Below are 22,022 nucleotides of genomic sequence, written 5' to 3'. Positions count from 1 at the left end.
CCCTGTCTAACCCTCTATCCCCTGTCTAACCCCCTGTCTACCCCCTCTATCCCCCTGTCTAACCCTCTAACCCCCTGTCTAACCCTCTATCCCCCCTGTCTAACCCTCTATCCCCCTGTCTAACCCTCTAACCCCCTGTCTAACCCTCTATCCCCTGTCTACCCCTAACCCTCTATCCCCCTGTCTAACCCTCTATCCCCCTGTCTAACCCTCTAACCCCCTGTCTAACCCTCTATCCCCCTGTCTAACCCTCTAACCCCTGTCTAACCCCCTGTCTAACCCTCTATCCCCCTGTCTAACCCTCTATCCCCTGTCTAACCCTCTAACCCCCTGTCTAACCCTCTATCCCCCTGTCTACCCCTCTAACCCCCTGTCTAACCCCCTGTCTATCCCCCTGTCTACCCCTCTAACCCCCTGTCTAACCCTCTAACCCCTGTCTATCCCCCTGTCTAACCCTCTAACCCCCTGTCTAACCCTCTATCCCCCTGTCTAACCCCCCTGTCTAACCCTCTATCCCCCTGTCTACCCCTCTAACCCCTGTCTAACCCTCTAACCCCTGTCTAACCCTCTATCCCCCTGTCCAACCCCCTGTCTAACCCTCTATCCCCTGTCCAACCCTCTATCCCCTGTCTAACCCTCTAACCCCCTGTCTAACCCTCTATCCCCTGTCTAACCCCCCTGTCTAACCCTCTAACCCCCTGTCTAACCCCCCTAACCCCCTGTCTAACCCCTGTCTAACCCTCTATCCCCCTGTCTAACCCCCTAACCCCCTGTCTAACCCTCTATCCCCCTGTCTAACCCTCTATCCCCCTGTCTAACCCTCTATCCCCCTGTCTAACCCTCTATCCCCCTGTCTAACCCCCTAACCCCCTGTCTACCCCTCTAACCCCCTGTCTACCCCTAACCCAGTGACCAGGGCTCCTCATAGGACGATCAGTAGTGACCAGGACTCCTCATAGGACGATCAGTAGTGACCAGGGTTCCCATGACGACATGACAGACACCAGGGTTCCCATGACGACATGACAGACACCAGGGTTCCCATGACGACATGACAGACACCAGGGTTCCCATGACGACATGACACACACCAGGGTTCCCATGACGACATGACAGACACCAGGGTTTCCATGACGACATGACAGACACCAGGGTTCCCATGACGACATGACAGACACCAGGGTTCCCATGACGACATGAAAGACACCAGGGTTCCCATGACGACATGACAGACACCAGGGTTCCCATGACGACATGAAAGACACCAGGGTTCCCATGACGACATGACAGACACCAGGGTTCCCATGACGACATGACAGACACCAGGGTTCCATGATGACAGACACCAGGGTTCCCATGACGACATGACAGACACCAGGGTTCCCATGACAACATGACAGACACCAGGGTTCCATGATGACAGACACCAGGGTTCCCATGACGACATGACAGACACCAGGGTTCCCATGACGACATGACAGACACCAGGGTTCCCACGACGACATGACAGACACCAGGGTTCCATGATGACAGACACCAGGGTTCCCATGACGACATGACACCAGGGTTCCACCAGGGTTCCAGCAGTCAGGAGTCCAAACTCTTCTCCAAAGGAAGTGTAACCTAACTCTTAACGTTCCTCTGTTCTGGACCTGCTGAGTCCAGAACCGGAGCAGAAGGTCCAGCACTCTGGTCTGGCTGGTCTTAGAAAATAATGTACTACCCAATTTTCCCCATAGGAGAACCCACGTGACAATAGCTATTTTTGGTTCCAAGTGTTCCACTTTAATTAATACAAGGTTCTACGTGGAACCAGTTTCATCACTAAAAAGGTTCTAAGTAGAACCTTGTTCACCACCAAAAAAGGGGGTTCTCCGATGGGGACAAGAAAATACTTTTTCTCTAAAGAGCGTAGTTGGAGTCGGTCAGTCTAGCAGCGCGTCTGGTCTGGAGTAACCAAACAGTCTGAAGTCCGGTTCATACAGCCTGTAGAGATTCCTCCTGGCCACTAGGGGCACCCTGCTGAACCAGTCCTCCTGCCAGCTGCTGGTCGTCTGGTTCCTGGGAGAGGAGGGGAAGTCCACCACGTTGTCCACCTTCAAAACCCTCAGCAGCTGTTCAGCATCCTCCTCCACCGTCTCCAGCTGACCCACAAAGTCATACTGGGGGGGGGAGAGGGGGGGCAGAGAGGGGGGGAGAGAGGGGAGAGGAGGGGGAGAGGAGGGGGAGAGGAGAGGGGAGAGAGGGGGGACGGAGAAGGGGAGAGAGGGGGAGAGAGGGGGAGAGAGGGGGGACGGAGAGAGGGGAGAGGAGGGGGAGAGAGGGGGGAGAGGGAGAGGAGGGGGAGAGAGGGGAGAGGAGGGGGGGAGAGGAGATGGGAGAGAGGGGGGACGGAGAAGGGGAGAGAGGGGGGGACGGAGAGAGGGGGGAAGGGTAGGGGGGAGAGGGGGAGAGGGGGCAGGGGAGGGGGTGGGACGGGGGTCGAGGGGGGCAGGGGAGAGAGGGGAGAGGGGAGGGGGGGAGAGAGGGGGAGAGGAGGGGGACAGGGAAGAGGGGAGGGCAGGGCAGGGGAGAGAGGGGAGAGGGGGGCAGGGGAGAGAGGGGAGGGCAGGGGAGAGGGGGGGGGGCAGAGAGAAAGTTAACCTGTCTGTAACATATGATTTGGCCGAGACAGTTTTGCAGAGCAGCCTGACTACCAACCCAGTTATATTCTAGTCTAGTAGATGAAAAGGCTGGTCTTCCCTTATATTCTAGTCTAGTAGATGAAAAGGCTGGTCTTCCCTTATATTCTAGTAGATGAAAAGGCTGGTCTTCCCTTATATTCTAGTCTAGTAGATGAAAAGGCTTGTCTTCCCTTATATTCTAGTCTAGTAGATGAAAAGGCTTGTCTTCCCTTATATTCTAGTCTAGTAGATGAAAAGGCTGGTCTTCCCTTATATTCTAGTAGATGAAAAGGCTGGTCTTCCCTTATATTCTAGTAGATGAAAAGGCTTGTCTTCCCTTATAGTCTAGTAGATGAAAAGGCTTGTCTTCCCTTATATTCTAGTAGATGAAAAGGCTTGTCTTCCCTTATATTCTAGTCTAGTAGATGAAAAGGCTGGTCTTCCCTTATATTCTAGTAGATGAAAAGGCTGGTCTTCCCTTATATTCTAGTAGATGAAAAGGCTTGTCTTCCCTTATAGTCTAGTAGATGAAAAGGCTTGTCTTCCCTTATATTCTAGTAGATGAAAAGGCTTGTCTTCCCTTATATTCTAGTAGATGAAAAGGCTTGTCTTCCCTTATATTCTAGTCTAGTAGATGAAAAGGCTTGTCTTCCCTTATATTCTAGTAGATGAAAAGGCTTGTCTTCCCTTATATTCTAGTCTAGTAGATGAAAAGGCTTGTCTTCCCTTATATTCTAGTCTAGTAGATGAAAAGGCTTGTCTTCCCTTATATTCTAGTAGATGAAAAGGCTGGTCTTCCCTTATATTCTAGTAGATGAAAAGGCTGGTCTTCCCTTATATTCTAGTCTAGTAGATGAAAAGGCTTGTCTTCCCTTATATTCTAGTCTAGTAGATGAAAAGGCTGGTCTTCCCTTATATTCTAGTCTAGTAGATGAAAAGGCTTGTCTTCCCTTATATTCTAGTAGATGAAAAGGCTTGTCTTCCCTTATATTCTAGTCTAGTAGATGAAAAGGCTGGTCTTCCCTTATATTCTAGTCTAGTAGATGAAAAGGCTTGTCTTCCCTTATATTCTAGTAGATGAAAAGGCTTGTCTTCCCTTATATTCTAGTCTAGTAGATGAAAAGGCTTGTCTTCCCTTATATTCTAGTAGATGAAAAGGCTGGTCTTCCCTTATATTCTAGTAGATGAAAAGGCTTGTCTTCCCTTATATTCTAGTAGATGAAAAGGCTGGTCTTCCCTTATATTCTAGTAGATGAAAAGGCTTGTCTTCCCTTATATTCTAGTCTAGTAGATGAAAAGGCTTGTCTTCCCTTATATTCTAGTAGATGAAAAGGCTGGTCTTCCCTTATATTCTAGTAGATGAAAAGGCTTGTCTTCCCTTATATTCTAGTAGATGAAAAGGCTTGTCTTCCCTTATATTCTAGTCTAGTAGATGAAAAGGCTTGTCTTCCCTTATATTCTAGTAGATGAAAAGGCTGGTCTTCCCTTATATTCTAGTAGATGAAAAGGCTTGTCTTCCCTTATATTCTAGTAGATGAAAAGGCTTGTCTTCCCTTATATTCTAGTCTAGTAGATGAAAAGGCTTGTCTTCCCTTATATTCTAGTCTAGTAGATGAAAAGGCTGGTCTTCCCTTATATTCTAGTAGATGAAAAGGCTGGTCTTCCCTTATATTCTAGTAGATGAAAAGGCTTGTCTTCCCTTATATTCTAGTAGATGAAAAGGCTTGTCTTCCCTTATATTCTAGTCTAGTAGATGAAAAGGCTTGTCTTCCCTTATATTCTAGTCTAGTAGATGAAAAGGCTTGTCTTCCCTTATATTCTAGTAGATGAAAAGGCTTGTCTTCCCTTATATTCTAGTCTAGTAGATGAAAAGGCTTGTCTTCCCTTATATTCTAGTCTAGTAGATGAAAAGGCTTGTCTTCCCTTATATTCTAGTAGATGAAAAGGCTTGTCTTCCCTTATATTCTAGTCTAGTAGATGAAAAGGCTTGTCTTCCCTTATATTCTAGTCTAGTAGATGAAAAGGCTTGTCTTCCCTTATATTCTAGTAGATGAAAAGGCTTGTCTTCCCTTATATTCTAGTAGATGAAAAGGCTTGTCTTCCCTTATATTCTAGTCTAGTAGATGAAAAGGCTTGTCTTCCCTTATATTCTAGTAGATGAAAAGGCTTGTCTTCCCTTATATTCTAGTCTAGTAGATGAAAAGGCTTGTCTTCCCTTATATTCTAGTCTAGTAGATGAAAAGGCTGGTCTTCCCTTATAGTCTAGTCTAGTAGATGAAAAGGCTTGTCTTCCCTTATATTCTAGTAGATGAAAAGGCTGGTCTTCCCTTATATTCTAGTAGATGAAAAGGCTTGTCTTCCCTTATATTCTAGTAGATGAAAAGACTTGTCTTCCCTTATATTCTAGTCTAGTAGATGAAAAGGCTTGTCTTTTGTATACATTACATTATTGAGGACCAGGACCAATCAGTCCTGTCTTATGGACCTGTCCCCCTATTGCAGACTGGTAGAATAGTATAATCCATGTTATTGAGGACCAATCAGTCCTGTCTTATGGACCTGTCCCCCTATTCCAGACTGGTAGAATAGTATAATCCATGTTATTGAGGACCAATCAGTCCTGTCTTATCGACCTGTCCCCCTATTCCAGACTGGTAGAATAGTATAATCCATGTTATTGAGGACCAGGACCAATCAGTCCTGTTTTATGGACCTGTCCCCCTATTGCAGACTGGTAGAATAGTATAATCCATGTTATTGAGGACCAATCAGTCCTGTCTTATGGACCTGTCCCCCTATTGCAGACTGGTAGAATAGTATAATCCATGTTATTGAGGACCAATCAGTCCTGTCTTATGGACCTGTCCCCCTATTCCAGACTGGTAGAATAGTATAATCCATGTTATTGAGGACCAATCAGTCCTGTCTTATGGACCTGTCCCCCTATTGCAGACTGGTAGAATAGTATAATCCATGTTATTGAGGACCAGGACCAATCAGTCCTGTTTTATGGACCTGTCCCCCTATTCCAGACTGGTAGAATAGTATAATCCATGTTATTTGTAAAGTAGTGGGGACTGATGTTTGCTGGTCTAATAAATGCAGAACGTTGGGCTCCACATTAGTTAGATGACAAGAGTTCACTCTTCTTCCACCAGAAGGTGGATCTTGGTTGTTTACTTCTGCCAAAACACTTCTTCTTCTTAGACATTGGATAAATAAATGTAGTATTGTTGTTATATATTACCTGTATTTGACAGGGGTGGCAGAGCCGGTAGACCTGTCTCCAGTGCTCGTTGAAAGGGGCTTCGCTCTCCGTCTGGGGGTCCAGTAGGTATTGGACAAACTCTGAGAAGGAAGGGCGGATTCCCGCAGGAAACGCATCGCCCGCTGCCGCGGGAGGTTCAGAGTGGTTACCGTAGCGACGGAGCATGGGCAGAGCGAATCGGCGGTAGAACTCCTCGTTGGGCTGCTCGAACTTGTTCCGATACGCCGAGATGAGGCGGACGAACGGATCTCTGACAAACAGGAACTTGGTGTACTTCTGGAGCTTCACCTTGACAAACAAACAAACCACCTTTATTAAACCTAACCCCTAACCCCTAACCCCTAACTCTAACCCCTAAGCCTAACCCCTAACCCTAACCCCTAACCCCAACCCCTAACCCTAACCCTTAACCCTAACCCTAAACCCCTAACCCCAACCCCTAACCCTAACCCCTAACCCTAACCCCTAACCCTAACTCTAACCCTAACCTAACCCCTAACCCTAACCCCTAACCCCTAACCCTAACCCCCAACCCTAACTCCTAACCCTAACCCTTAACCCTAACCCTAACCCTAACCCTAACCCTAACCCTAACCCCTAACCCTTAACCCCTAACCCTAACCCCTAACCCCTAACCCCTAACCCCTAACCCCTACCCCTCAACCCCTAACCCTAACCCCTAACCCTAACCCCTAACCCTTAACCCCTAACCCTAACCCCCTAACCCTTAACCCCAACCCTAACCCCTAACCCAAATACACAGTGCATTCAGAAAGTATTCACATTTTGTTACGTTACAGCCTTATTTTAAGATTGATCAAATATTCTTTTTCCTCCCATCAATCTACACACAATACCCCATAATGACAAAGGTACCAGTTGATAGAGGTTTTTAGAAATGTTTTCAAATGTATTACAAATAAAAAACAGTAAAACCTTATTTACATAAGTATTCAGACCCTTCGCTATGAGACTCGAAATGGAGCTCAGGTGCATCCTGTTTCCATTGATCATCCTTGAGATGTTTCTACAACTTGATTGGAGTCCACCTGTGGTAAATTCAATTGATTGGACATGATTTGGAAAGGCACACACCTGTTTATATAAGGTCCCACAGTTTACAGTGCATGTCAGAGCAAAAACCAAGCCATGAGGTCGAAGGAATTGTCCGTAGAGCTCAGAGACAGGATTGTGTCGAGGCACAGATCTGGGGAAGGGTACCAAAACATTTCTGCAGCATTGAAGGTCCCCAAGAACACAGTGGCCTCCATCGTTCTTAAATGGAAGAAGTTTGGAACCACCAAGACTCTTCCTAGAGCTGGCCGCCCGGCCAAACTGAGCAATCGGGGAGAAGGGCCTTGGTCAGGGAGGTGACCAAGAACCCGATGGTCACTCTAACAGAGCTCCAGAGTTCCTCTGTGGAGATGGGAGAACCTTCCAGAAGGACAACCATCTCTGCAGCACTGCACTAATCAGGCCTTTATGGTAGAGTGGCCAGACGGAAGCCACTCCTCAGTAAAAGGCACATGACAGCCCACTTGGAGTTTGCCAAAAGGCACCTAAAGACTCTCAGACCATGAGAAACAAGATTCTCTGGTCTGATGAAACCAAGATTGAACTATTTTGGCTGAATGCCAAGCTTCATATCTGGAGGAAACCTGGCACCATCCCCTACGGTGAAGCATGGTGGTGGCAGCATCATGCTGCGGGGATGTTTTTCAGCGGCAGGGACTGGGAGACTAGTCAGGATCGAGGGAAAGATGAACGGAGCAAAGTACCGAGAAATCCTTGCTGAAAACCTGATCCAGGACCTCAGACTGGGGCGAAGGTTCACCTTCCAACAGGACAACGACCCTAAGCACACAGCCAAGACAACGCAGGAGTGGCTTCAGGACAAGTCTCTGAATGTCCTTGAGTGGGCCCAGCCAGAGCCCGGACTTGAACCCGATCGAACATCTCTGGATAGACCTGAAAATAGCTGTGCAGTGACGCTCCAAATCCAACCTGACAGAGCTGCAGAGGATCTGCAGAGAAGAATGGGAGAAACTCCCCAAATACAGGTGTGCCGAGCTTGTAGCGTCACACCCAAGAAGACTCGAGGCTGTAATCGCTGCCAAAGCTGCTTCAACAAAGTACAGAGTAAAAGGTCTGAATACTTATTTAAATGTGACATTGACATTTTTAATTTTTAATATATTTGCACGAATTTCTAAAAAACTGTTTTTGCTTTGTCATTATGTGGTATTGATGAGGAGGGAAAAAAACGATTTAATAAATTTTAGAATAAGGTTGTAACGTAACAAAATGTGGGAAAAGGTGTCTGAATACTTTCCGAATGCGCTGAATACATCACTTACACATTTATATAATAGATTCATATTTTTTTTATTGTTCAGTAATGTGGTGGGTCGTCTCTTCGTTCGCTGGACTTTATCCTGCTAACTGTTCCAAATGTCCGAACTGAATTTGGGTATAAAAGGGCTTTTATGTACCCTGCGCCATCGCCTTGGAAACGCCTTACAAAATACTGTTAAACTGGAAGAACTTGGTCCCGATTGGTGTTTTTAAATCACTGATGAAGGATCTGGAGACTGATTGGTTAAATAAAGGTTAAATAAATAAATAAAAATAAACCCTAATGAGTCAGCTGTTAACTGACCACCATCAGGGTTAACTGACCACCATCAGGGCTAACTGACCACCATCAGGGCTAACTGACCACCATCAGGGCTAACTGACCCCCATCAGGGCTAACTGACCACCATCAGGGTTAACTGACCACCATCAGGGCTAACTGACCACCATCAGGGCTAACTGACCACCATCAGGGCTAACTGACCCCCATCAGGGCTAACTGACCACCATCAGGGCTAACTGACCACCATCAGGGTTAACTGACCCCCATCAGGGTTAACTGACCACCATCAGGGCTAACTGGCCACCCCCATCAGGGCTAACTGACCACCACCAGGGTTAACTGACCACCACCAGGGCTAACTGACCCCCATCAGGGCTAACTGACCACCATCAGGGCTAACTGACCACCATCAGGGCTAACTGACCACCACCATCAGGGCTAACTGACCACCATCAGGGCTAACTGACCACCATCAGGGTTAACTGACCACCATCAGGGCTAACTGACCACCATCAGGGTTAACTGACCACCATCAGGGCTAACTGACCACCATCAGGGCTAACTGACCCCCATCAGGGCTAACTGACCACCATCAGGGTTAACTGACCCCCATCAGGGCTAACTGACCCCCATCAGGGCTAACTGACCACCATCAGGGCTAACTGACCACCATCAGGGCTAACTGACCACCATCAGGGTTAACTGACCACCATCAGGGCTAACTGACCCCCATCAGGGTTAACTGACCCCCATCAGGGCTAACTGACCACCATCAGGGCTAACTGACCCCCATCAGGGCTAACTGACCCCCATCAGGGCTAACTGACCACCATCAGGGCTAACTGACCCCCATCAGGGTTAACTGACCACCATCAGGGCTAACTGACTACCATCAGGGCTAACTGACCCCCCATCAGGGCTAACTGACCACCATCAGGGCTAACTGACCACCATCAGGGCTAACTGACCCCCATCAGGGCTAACTGACCACCATCAGGGCTAACTGACCACCATCAGGGCTAACTGACCACCATCAGGGTTAACTGACCACCACCATCAGGGTTAACTGACCACCACCATCAGGGCTAACTGACCACCATCAGGGTTAACTGACCACCATCAGGGTTAACTGACCACCATCAGGGCTAACTGACCCCATCAGGGCTAACTGACCCCCATCAGGGCTAACTGACCCCCATCAGGGCTAACTGACCACCATCAGGGCTAACTGACCACCATCAGGGCTAACTGACCACCATCAGGGCTAACTGACCACCATCAGGGCTAACTGACCCCCATCAGGGCTAACTGACCACCATCAGGGGCTAACTGACCCCCATCAGGGCTAACTGACCCCCATCAGGGCTAACTGACCACCATCAGGGCTAACTGACCCCCATCAGGGCTAACTGACCACCATCAGGGCTAACTGACCCCCATCAGGGCTAACTGACCACCATCAGGGTTAACTGACCACCATCAGGGCTAACTGACCCCCATCAGGGCTAACTGACCACCATCAGGGCTAACTGACCACCATCAGGGTTAACTGACCACCACCAGGGCTAACTGACCCCCATCAGGGCTAACTGACCACCATCAGGGTTAACTGACCACCACCATCAGGGCTAACTGACCACCATCAGGGCTAACTGACCCCCATCAGGGCTAACTGACCACCATCAGGGTTTAGCGTCGGAGGTAAGAGAGATTAGCAGTGAACTGACCACCACCAGGGTTTAGCGTCGGAGGTAAGAGAGATTAGCAGTGAACTGACCCCCATCAGGGTTTAGCGTCGGAGGTAAGAGAGATTAGCAGTGAACTGACCCCCATCAGGGTTTAGCGTCGGAGGTAAGAGAGATTAGCAGTGAACTGACCACCACCAGGGTTTAGCGTCGGAGGTAAGAGAGATTAGCAGTGAACTGACCTTCATCAGATGTCGTGAGAACTTCCCGTAGCGTTTCCAGAATTTGTTGAAGGTGAAGTGGAGGCTGCTGTTGTGGACCATCTCCTGAGGAACAGCCAGTGGATCCCTGTAGGGGCCTCCGTCCTGGAGCAGCCTCTCACTGAGCACGATCATCACCCTCTTCCAGTTAGTACAGGCCACCTACAGTCAATATAAATATATATACAATATATACAGGTTATATTAGCCTCTCACTGAGCACGATCACCACCCTCTACCAGTTAGTACAGGCCACCTACAGTCAATATAAATATATATACAATATATACAGGTTATATTAGCCTCTCACTGAGCACGATCACCACCCTCTACCAGTTAGTACAGGCCACCTACAGTCAATATAAATATATATACAATATATACAGGTTATATTAGCCTCTCACTGAGCACGATCACCACCCTCTACCAGTTAGTACAGGCCACCTACAGTCAATATAAATATATATACAATATATACAGGTTATATTAGCCTCTCACTGAGCACGATCACCACCCTCTACCAGTTAGTACAGGCCACCTACAGTCAATATAAATATATATACAATATATACAGGTTATATTAGCCTCTCACTGAGCACGATCACCACCCTCTACCAGTTAGTACAGGCCACCTACAGTCAATATAAATATATATACAATATATACAGGTTATATTAGCCTCTCACTGAGCACGATCACCACCCTCTTCCAGTTAGTACAGGCCACCTACAGTCAATATAAATATATATACAATATATACAGGTTATATTAGCCTCTCACTGAGCACGATCACCACCCTCTACCAGTTAGTACAGGCCACCTACGGTCAATATAAATATATATACAATATATACAGGTTATATTAGCCTCTCACTGAGCACGATCATCACCCTCTACCAGTTAGTACAGGCCACCTACAGTCAATATAAATATATATACAATATATACAGGTTATATTAGCCTCTCACTGAGCACGATCACCACCCTCTACCAGTTAGTACAGGCCACCTACAGTCAATATAAATATATATACAATATATACAGGTTATATTAGCCTCTCACTGAGCACGATCATCACCCTCTTCCAGTTAGTACAGGCCACCTACAGTCAATATAAAGTTAGCAGTGTGTGTGTGTGTGTGTGTGTGTGTGTGTGTGTGTGTGTGTGTGTGTACCTTGGGGACGTAGCAGTATATGACCCCATGTCGGTCGTCGACGATCAGGTGATCCAGCTCCCTGTTGGGGATGTCGTCAAATGAACGGTTCTTCCCGGAAAAGCTAGGTCATCACCATGGTGACAGAGGTCATGGACACGCTGCCGCCGCCTCTCCTGGAGAGAGAGGAGGGGGGAGAGAGAGGGGGAGAGAGAGAGGAGGGGGAGAGAGAGAGGAGGGGGAGAGAGAGAGGAGGGGTGGAGAGGGAGGGGGAGAGAGAGAGGAGGGGGAGAGAGGGGGAGAGAGCGGAGGGGGGAGAGAGAGGAGGGGGAGAGGGAGGGGTGGGGAGAGAGAGGAGGGGGAGAGAGAGGAGGGGAGAGAGAGAGGAGGGGGGAGAGGGAGGGGTGGGAGAGAGAGGGGGAGAGGGAGGGGGAGAGAGAGAGGAGGGGGAGAGAGAGGAGGGGGAGAGAGAGGAGGGGGATAGAGAGGAGGGGGGAGAGGGAGGGGTGGGGAGAGAGAGGAGGGGGAGAGAGAGGAGGGGGAGAGAGAGGAGGGGGAGAGGGAGGGGTGGGAAAGGGAGGGGGAGAGAGAGGAGGGGGAGAGAGGGGGAGAGAGCGGAGGGGGAGAGAGAGGAGGGGGAGAGGGAGGGGTGGGAGAGAGAGGGGGAGAGGGAGGGGGAGAGAGAGAGGAGGGGGAGAGAGAGGAGGGGGAGAGAGAGGAGGGGGAGAGGGAGGGGTGGGGAGAGAGAGGAGGGGGAGAGAGAGGAGGGGGAGAGGGAGGGGTGGGAAAGGGAGGGGGAGAGAGAGGAGGGGGAGAGAGGGGGAGAGAGCGGAGGGGGAGAGAGAGGAGGGGGAGAGGGAGGGGTGGGGAGAGAGAGGAGGGGGAGAGAGAGGAGGGGAGAGAGAGCGGAGGGGGAGAGAGAGGAGGGGGAGAGGGAGGGGTGGGGAGAGAGAGGAGGGGGGAGAGAGAGGAGGGGGAGAGAGAGGAGGGGAGAGACAGAGGAGGGGGAGAGAGGGGGAGAGAGCGGAGGGGAGAGAGAGAGGAGGGGGAGAGAGAGGGGGAGAGAGAGAGGGGGAGAGAGAGGAGGGGGAGAGAGCGGAGGGGGAGAGAGAGGAGGGGGAGAGAGAGGAGGGGAGAGAGAGGAGGGGGGAGAGGAGGGGGAGAGAGCGGAGGGGGAGAGAGAGGAGGGGAGAGAGAGGAGGGGGAGAGAGAGGAGGGGGAAAGAGCGGAGGGGAGAGAGAGAGGAGAGAGAGCGGAGGGGGGTTAGAGTTCCCTGTCCTAGTCGTTTCTAGAGGTTAGAGTTCCCTGTCCTAGTCGTGTTCTAGAGGTTAGAGTTACCTGTCCTAGTCGTTTCTAGAGGTTAGAGTTACCTGTCCTAGTCGTTTCTAGAGGTTAGAGTTACCTGTCCTAGTCGTGTTCTAGAGGGAGGTTAGAGTTACCTGTCCTAGTCGTTTCTAGAGGTTAGAGTTACCTGTCCTAGTCGTTTCTAGAGGTTAGAGTTACCTATCCTAGTCGTTTCTAGAGGTTAGAGTTACCTGTCCTAGTCGTGTTGTAGAGGGAGGTTAGAGTTACCTGTCCTAGTCGTTTCTAGAGGTTAGAGTTACCTGTCCTAGTCGTTTCTAGAGGTTAGAGTTACCTGTCCTAGTCGTTTCTAGAGGTTAGAGTTACCTGTCCTAGTCGTGTTCTAGAGGTTAGAGTTACCTGTCCTAGTTGTTTCTAGAGGGAGGTTAGAGTTACCTGTCCTAGTCGTTTCTAGAGGTTAGAGTTACCTGTCCTAGTCGTTTCTAGAGGGAGGTTGGAGTTACCTGTCCTAGTCGTTTCTAGAGGTTAGAGTTACCTGTCCTAGTCGTGTTCTAGAGGTTAGAGTTACCTATCCTAGTCGTTTCTAGAGGTTAGAGTTACCTGTCCTAGTCGTTTCTAGAGGGAGGTTAGAGTTACCTGTCCTAGTCGTTTCTAGAGGGAGGTTTGAGTTACCTGTCCTAGTCGTGTTCTAGGGGTTAGAGTTACCTGTCCTAGTTGTTTCTAGAGGGAGGTTAGAGTTACCTGTCCTAGTCGTTTCTAGAGGTTAGAGTTACCTGTCCTAGTCGTTTCTAGAGGGAGGTTAGAGTTACCTGTCCTAGTCGTTTCTAGAGGGAGGTTAGAGTTACCTGTCCTAGTCGTTTCTAGAGGTTAGAGTTACCTGTCCTAGTCGTTTCTAGAGGGAGGTTAGAGTTACCTGTCCTAGTCGTTTCTAGAGGTTAGAGTTACCTGTCCTAGTCGTGTTGTAGAGGGAGGTTAGAGTTACCTGTCCTAGTCGTGTTCTAGAGGTTAGAGTTACCTGTCCTAGTCGTTTCTAGAGGGAGGTTAGAGTTACCTGTCCTAGTCGTGTTCTAGAGGTTAGAGTTACCTGTCCTAGTCGTTTCTAGAGGTTAGAGTTACCTATCCTAGTCGTTTCTAGAGGTTAGAGTTACCTGTCCTAGTCGTGTTGTAGAGGGAGGTTAGAGTTACCTGTCCTAGTCGTTTCTAGAGGTTAGAGTTACCTGTCCTAGTCGTTTCTAGAGGTTAGAGTTACCTGTCCTAGTCGTTTCTAGAGGTTAGAGTTACCTGTCCTAGTCGTGTTCTAGAGGTTAGAGTTACCTGTCCTAGTTGTTTCTAGAGGGAGGTTAGAGTTACCTGTCCTAGTCGTTTCTAGAGGTTAGAGTTACCTGTCCTAGTCGTTTCTAGAGGGAGGTTGGAGTTACCTGTCCTAGTCGTTTCTAGAGGTTAGAGTTACCTGTCCTAGTCGTGTTCTAGAGGTTAGAGTTACCTATCCTAGTCGTTTCTAGAGGTTAGAGTTACCTGTCCTAGTCGTTTCTAGAGGGAGGTTAGAGTTACCTGTCCTAGTCGTTTCTAGAGGGAGGTTTGAGTTACCTGTCCTAGTCGTGTTCTAGGGGTTAGAGTTACCTGTCCTAGTTGTTTCTAGAGGGAGGTTAGAGTTACCTGTCCTAGTCGTTTCTAGAGGTTAGAGTTACCTGTCCTAGTCGTTTCTAGAGGGAGGTTAGAGTTACCTGTCCTAGTCGTTTCTAGAGGGAGGTTAGAGTTACCTGTCCTAGTCGTGTTCTAGAGGTTAGAGTTACCTGTCCTAGTCGTTTCTAGAGGGAGGTTAGAGTTACCTGTCCTAGTCGTGTTCTAGAGGTTAGAGTTACCTGTCCTAGTCGTTTCTAGAGGGAGGTTAGAGTTACCTGTCCTAGTCGTTTCTAGAGGTTAGAGTTACCTGTCCTAGTCGTTTCTAGAGGGAGGTTAGAGTTACCTGTCCTAGTCGTTTCTAGAGGTTAGAGTTACCTGTCCTAGTCGTTTCTAGAGGGGGGTTAGAGTTACCTGTCCTAGTCGTTTCTAGAGGTTAGAGTTACCTGTCCTAGTCGTTTCTAGAGGTTAGAGTTACCTGTCCTAGTCGTTTCTAGAGGTTAGAGTTACCTGTCCTAGTCGTTTCTAGAGGGGGGTTAGAGTTACCTGTCCTAGTCGTTTCTAGAGGTTAGAGTTACCTGTCCTAGTCGTTTCTAGAGGTAAGAGTTACCTGTCCTAGTCGTTTCTAGAGGTTAGAGTTACCTGTCCTAGTCGTTTCTAGAGGTAAGAGTTACCTGTCCTAGTCGTTTCTCGAGGGAGGTTAGAGTTACCTGTCCTAGTCGTTTCTAGAGGGGAGGTAAGAGTTACCTGTCCTAGTCGTTTCTAGAGGTTAGAGTTACCTGTCCTAGTCGTTTCTAGAGGTTAGAGTTACCTGTCCTAGTCGTTTCTCGGGGTCGATGGGCGTCAGATGGACCTTCCACTCCCCTCCGGGGCACGTACCGCTCCTCGGCGCGCTCTGATTGGTTGGCAGAGTCTGGGGGCGGAATCTGTAGGATCATTGGTCCCCTCCAGGAACTGGTTTACGAAGGCGTTGATGTCGGAGAGGAAGGAGGGGTGCGTGGCGGGGTGGTGAGGGGCGGGCCGGGGGAGAGGGCGGGCAGGTAAAGGTGAGAGGCGCCAACGTCGTCCCAGTAGAGAATCATCAACAGGATCATAAAGACTGAACCCAGAACCACAGAGACGCTGAACAACCTCCACTTCCCCATGGTGACGCCCTGAACACACACACACAGATACACACACTGTTACACACACACACACACACACACACACACACACACACACACACACACATGTTACACACACACACACACACACTACACACACACAGATACACACACTGTTACACACACACACACACACACACTGATACACACACACACACACACACTACACACACACAGATACACACACTGTTACACACACACACACACACACACACACACTACACACACACAGATACACACACTGTTACACACACACACACACACTACACACACACAGATACACACACTGTTACACACACACACACACACACACACACAGATACACACACTGTTACACACACACACACACACACACACACACTGTTACACACACACACACACACACACACACACACACACACACACAGATACACACACTGTTACACACACACACACACACACACACACACACACACACACACACTGTTACACACACACACACACACACACACACGATACACACACACACACACACACACACACACACACACACACACTGTTACACACACACACAAACACACACACACACAGAGAGACACACACACACACACACACACACACACACACACACACACACACACACACACTGATACACACACTGTTACACACACACACACACACACACACAGATACACACACTGTTACACACACACACACACACACACACACACACACACACACACACACACACACACTGTTATACACACACACACACACACACACACACACACACACACACACACACACACACACACACACACTGATACACACACACACACACACACACACACACACACACACACACACACACACACACACACACACACACACACACACACACACACACACACACACACACTGATACACACACACACACACACACACACACTGTTATATATGGGCTAGGTGGGACGTCCCACCTACTCAACAGCCAGTGTAATCCTGTGGCGCGTTATTCAAATACCTTAGAAATGCAAAACCTTCCATTTTTCAAACATATGACTATTTTACACCATTTTAAAGACAAGACTCTCGTTAATCTAACCACACTGTCCGATTTCAAAAAGGCTTTACAACGAAAGCAAAACATTAGATTATGTCAGCAGAGTACCAAGCCAGAAATAATCAGACACCCATTTTTCAAGCTAGCATATAATGTCACATAAACCCAAACCACAGCTAAATGTAGCACTAACAAATGGTATAGAGAGAAATAGTCCTATATTTCCTATAATAACTACAACCTAAAACTTCTTACCTGGGAAATATTGAAGACTCATGTTAAAAGGAACCACCAGCTTTCATATGTTCTCATGTTCTGAGCGAGGAACTTAAACGTTAGCTTTCTCACATGGCTCATATTGCACTTTTACTTTCTTATCCAACACTTTGTTTTTTGCATTATTTAAGTCAAAATATTCCTGTTACACTGTACAACCTTCAATGTTATGTCATAATTATGTACAATTCTGGCAAATTAATTACTGCCTTTGTTAGGAATAAATGGTCTTTGCACAGTTCTCAGCGAGCCAGGCGGCCCAAACTGCTGCATTTACCCCGACTCTGCTGCACTGAACGCAAGAGAAGTGACACAATTTCCCCAGTTAAAATAAATTAATGTTAGCAGGCAATATTAACTAAATATGCAGGTTTAAAAATATATACTTGTGTATTGATTTTAAAGAAAGACATTGATGTTTATGGTTAGGTACATATTGGTACAACGACACTGCTTTTTTTCGCCAATGCGCTTGTTAAATCATCACCCGTTTGTCGAAGTAGGCTGTGATTCGATGAGAAATTAACAGGCACCGCATCGATTATATGCAACGCAGGACAAGCTAGTTAACCTGGTAATATCATCAACCATGTGTAGTTAACTAGTGATTATGTTAAGATCGATAGTTTTTTATAAGATAAGTTTAATGCTAGCTAGCAACTTACCTTGGCTTCTTGCTGCACTCGCGTAACAGGTGGTCAGCCTGCCACGCAGTTTCCTCGTGGAGTGGAATGTAATCGACCATAATCAGCGTCCAAAAAAATGCAGATTACCGATTATTATGAAAGCTTGAAATCGGCCCTAATTAATCGGCCATAATCGGCCGACCTCTAAAACACACACACTGATACACAAACACACACACACACTGATACACAAACACACACACTGATACACAAACACACACACTGATACACAAACACACACACTGATACACAAACACACACACTGATACACAAACACACACACACACTGATACACAAACACACACTGATACACAAACACACACACACACACTGATACACAAACTTGAAATCGGCCCTAATTAATCGGCCATAATCGGCCGACCTCTAAAACACACACACTGATACACAAACACACACACACACTGATACACAAACACACACACTGATACACAAACACACACACTGATACACAAACACACACACTGATACACAAACACACACACTGATACACAAACACACACACACACTGATACACAAACACACACTGATACACAAACACACACACACACACTGATACACAAACTTGAAATCGGCCCTAATTAATCGGCCATAATCGGCCGACCTCTAAAACACACACACTGATACACAAACACACACACTGATACACAAACACACACACTGATACACAAACACACACACTGATACACAAACACACACTGATACACACACACACACACTGATACACAAACACACACACTGATACACACACACACACACCTGATACACAAACACACACACTGATACACAAACACACACTGATACACACACACTGATACACACTGATACACAAACACACACACTGATACACAAACACACACACTGATACACAAACACACACACACACTGATACACAAACACACACTGATACACAAACACACACTGATACACAAACACACACTGATACACAAACACACACACTGATACACAAACACACACACTGATACACACACACACACACACTGATACACAAACACACACACTGATACACAAACACACACACACACAGATACACAAACACTGATACACAAACACACACACTGATACACAAACACACACACTGATACACAAACACTGATACACACACACTGATACACAAACACTGATACACAAACACACACACTGATACACAAACACACACACTGATACACAAACACTGATACACACACACTGATACACACACACTGATACACAAACACACACACTGATACACAAACACACACACTGATACACAAACACACACTGATACACACACACACACTGATACACAAACACTGATACACAAACACTGATACACAAACACACACACTGATACACACACACACACACTGATACACAAACACACACACTGATACACAAACACACACTGATACACAAACACACACACTGATACACAAACACTGATACACACTGATACACAAACACACACTGATACACAAACACACACACTGATACACAAACACACACACACACACTGATACACAAACACACACTGATACACAAACACACACTGATACACAAACACACACACTGATACACAAACACACACACTGATACACACACACACACACACTGATACACAAACACACACACTGATACACAAACACACACACACTGATACACAAACACTGATACACAAACACACACACTGATACACAAACACACACACTGATACACAAACACACACTGATACACAAACACTGATACACAAACACTGATACACAAACACTGATACACAAACACTGATACACAAACACACACACTGATACACAAACACACACACTGATACACAAACACACACTGATACACAAACACACACACTGATACACAAACACACACACTGATACACAAACACACACACTGATACACAAACACACACTGATACACACACACACACACACTGATACACAAACACACACACTGATACACAAACACACACTGATACACACACACACACACTGATACACAAACACACACTGATACACAAACACACACACACACACTGATACACAAACACTGATACACAAACACACACACTGATACACAAACACACACTGATACACAAACACACACTGATACACAAACACTGATACACAAACACACACTGATACACAAACACACACACTGATACACAAACACTGATACACAAACACACACTGATACACACAAACACACACTGATACACAAACACACACACTGATACACACACACACACTGATACACACACACACACACACTGATACACAAACACACACACACTGATACACAAACACACACACTGATACACACACACACACTGATACACAAACACACACTGATACACACACACACACACTGATACACACACACACACACTGATACACAAACACACACACTGATACACAAACACACACACTGATACACAAACACACACTGATACACACACACACACTGATACACAAACACACACACTGATACACAAACACACACACTGATACACAAACACACACACACTGATACACAAACACACACACACTGATACACAAACACACACACTGATACACAAACACACACACTGATACACAAACACACACTGATACACACACACACACTGATACACACACACACACTGATACACAAACACACACACTGATACACAAACACACACTGATACACACAAACACACACTGATACACAAACACACACTGATACACACACACTGATACACAAACACACACACACACTGATACACAAACACACACTGATACACAAACACACACACTGATACACAAACACACACTGATACACACAAACACACACTGATACACAAACACACACTGATACACACACACTGATACACAAACACACACACTGATACACAAACACACACTGATACACAAACACACACTGATACACACACACACACTGATACACAAACACACACACTGATACACAAACACACACACTGATACACAAACACACACACTGATACACAAACACACACACTGATACACACACACACACACTGATACACACACACACACACTGATACACAAACATCGTTACAAAACTAGAACTGATCCAGAACTGATCCAGAACTAGAACTGAACCAGAACTGATCCAGAACTGATCCAGAACTGATCCAGAACTGATCCAGAACTAGAACTGATCCAGAACTGATCCAGAACTGATCCAGAACTGATCCAGAACTAGAACTGATCCAGAACTGATCCAGAACTGATCCAGAACTAGAACTGATCCAGAACTGATCCAGAACTGATCCAGAACTAGAACTGATCCAGAACTGATCCAGAACTGATCCAGAACTAGAACTGATCCAGAACTGATCCAGAACTGATCCAGAACTAGAACTGATCCAGAACTGATCCAGAACTAGAACTGATCCAGAACTGATCCAGAACTGATCCAGATCCAGAACTGATCCAGAACTGATCCAGAACTGATCCAGAACTGATCCAGAACTAGAACTGATCCAGAACTGATCCAGAACTGATCCAGAACTAGAACTGATCCAGAACTGATCCAGAACTGATCCAGAACTGATCCAGAACTGATCCAGAACTGATCCAGAACTGATCCAAATGATTGTCTAATCAGGGCTTTAGGCAGTTATTTCGGCATTAAAAATGATTTCAAAAGAAAAAGAACTGCATTTTACAGCCTGGACAATAATTGTGTTACTCACTTGACGACAATAATACATTTCTTCATTGCATTGTGTGGTTGTAGCCGAGGTAGAATAGTTTTCTTGTCTAAAAACACAGGGTTAGGGTTAGCTAATTAGTTAGTTAGTTAGTTAGTTAGTTAGTTAGTTAGTTAACCCTAACCCTAACATGGGCCTAATCAATAATACAGTTTTAAGGGTGCGGGGCTTGGTTATTGATCCAACCATTGAATTTAGGGCTGGACGATGTGGCCTAAAAATCATTTCTCAATGTAGTTTTTCAACAGTCAGCAATAAATCTAATGAATTCAAGAGTTGTGAAATTATACTTCCACAACCATAAGACCCACTAATCATTTTATTAATTTAATACAAATACTTTAACCTGCTTATTTGCATGGTCTGGCTTTCAAGTTTGTCTATGAAAATTAATGCACATAATAATGACTCACTTCTTGTAGCAGGCATTATAGAAAATTACCAACGGTCTCATTAACAACCTAGGTGCTAGTGCAGTGGTGGGTAATTCCAGTCCCAGGGG

The 22,022-nt window shown here is 46.6% G+C and overlaps 1 pseudogene; it reads right to left on the bottom strand.

Annotated features, from left to right (window-relative positions):
• Positions 1 to 853: 853 nt before the first annotated feature.
• On the bottom strand, positions 854 to 15,798 carry LOC123734145 (carbohydrate sulfotransferase 12-like; annotated as a pseudogene).
• Between the last annotated feature and the right edge of the window lie 6,224 nt (positions 15,799 to 22,022).

Source organism: Salmo salar, unplaced genomic scaffold (genome assembly GCF_905237065.1).
Source record: "Salmo salar unplaced genomic scaffold, Ssal_v3.1, whole genome shotgun sequence".
In the NCBI taxonomy this organism is placed as follows: Eukaryota; Metazoa; Chordata; class Actinopteri; order Salmoniformes; family Salmonidae; genus Salmo; species Salmo salar.
The sequence above is the reverse complement of the archived record's forward strand: the minus strand, read 5'-3'. Positions and strand labels throughout refer to the sequence as shown.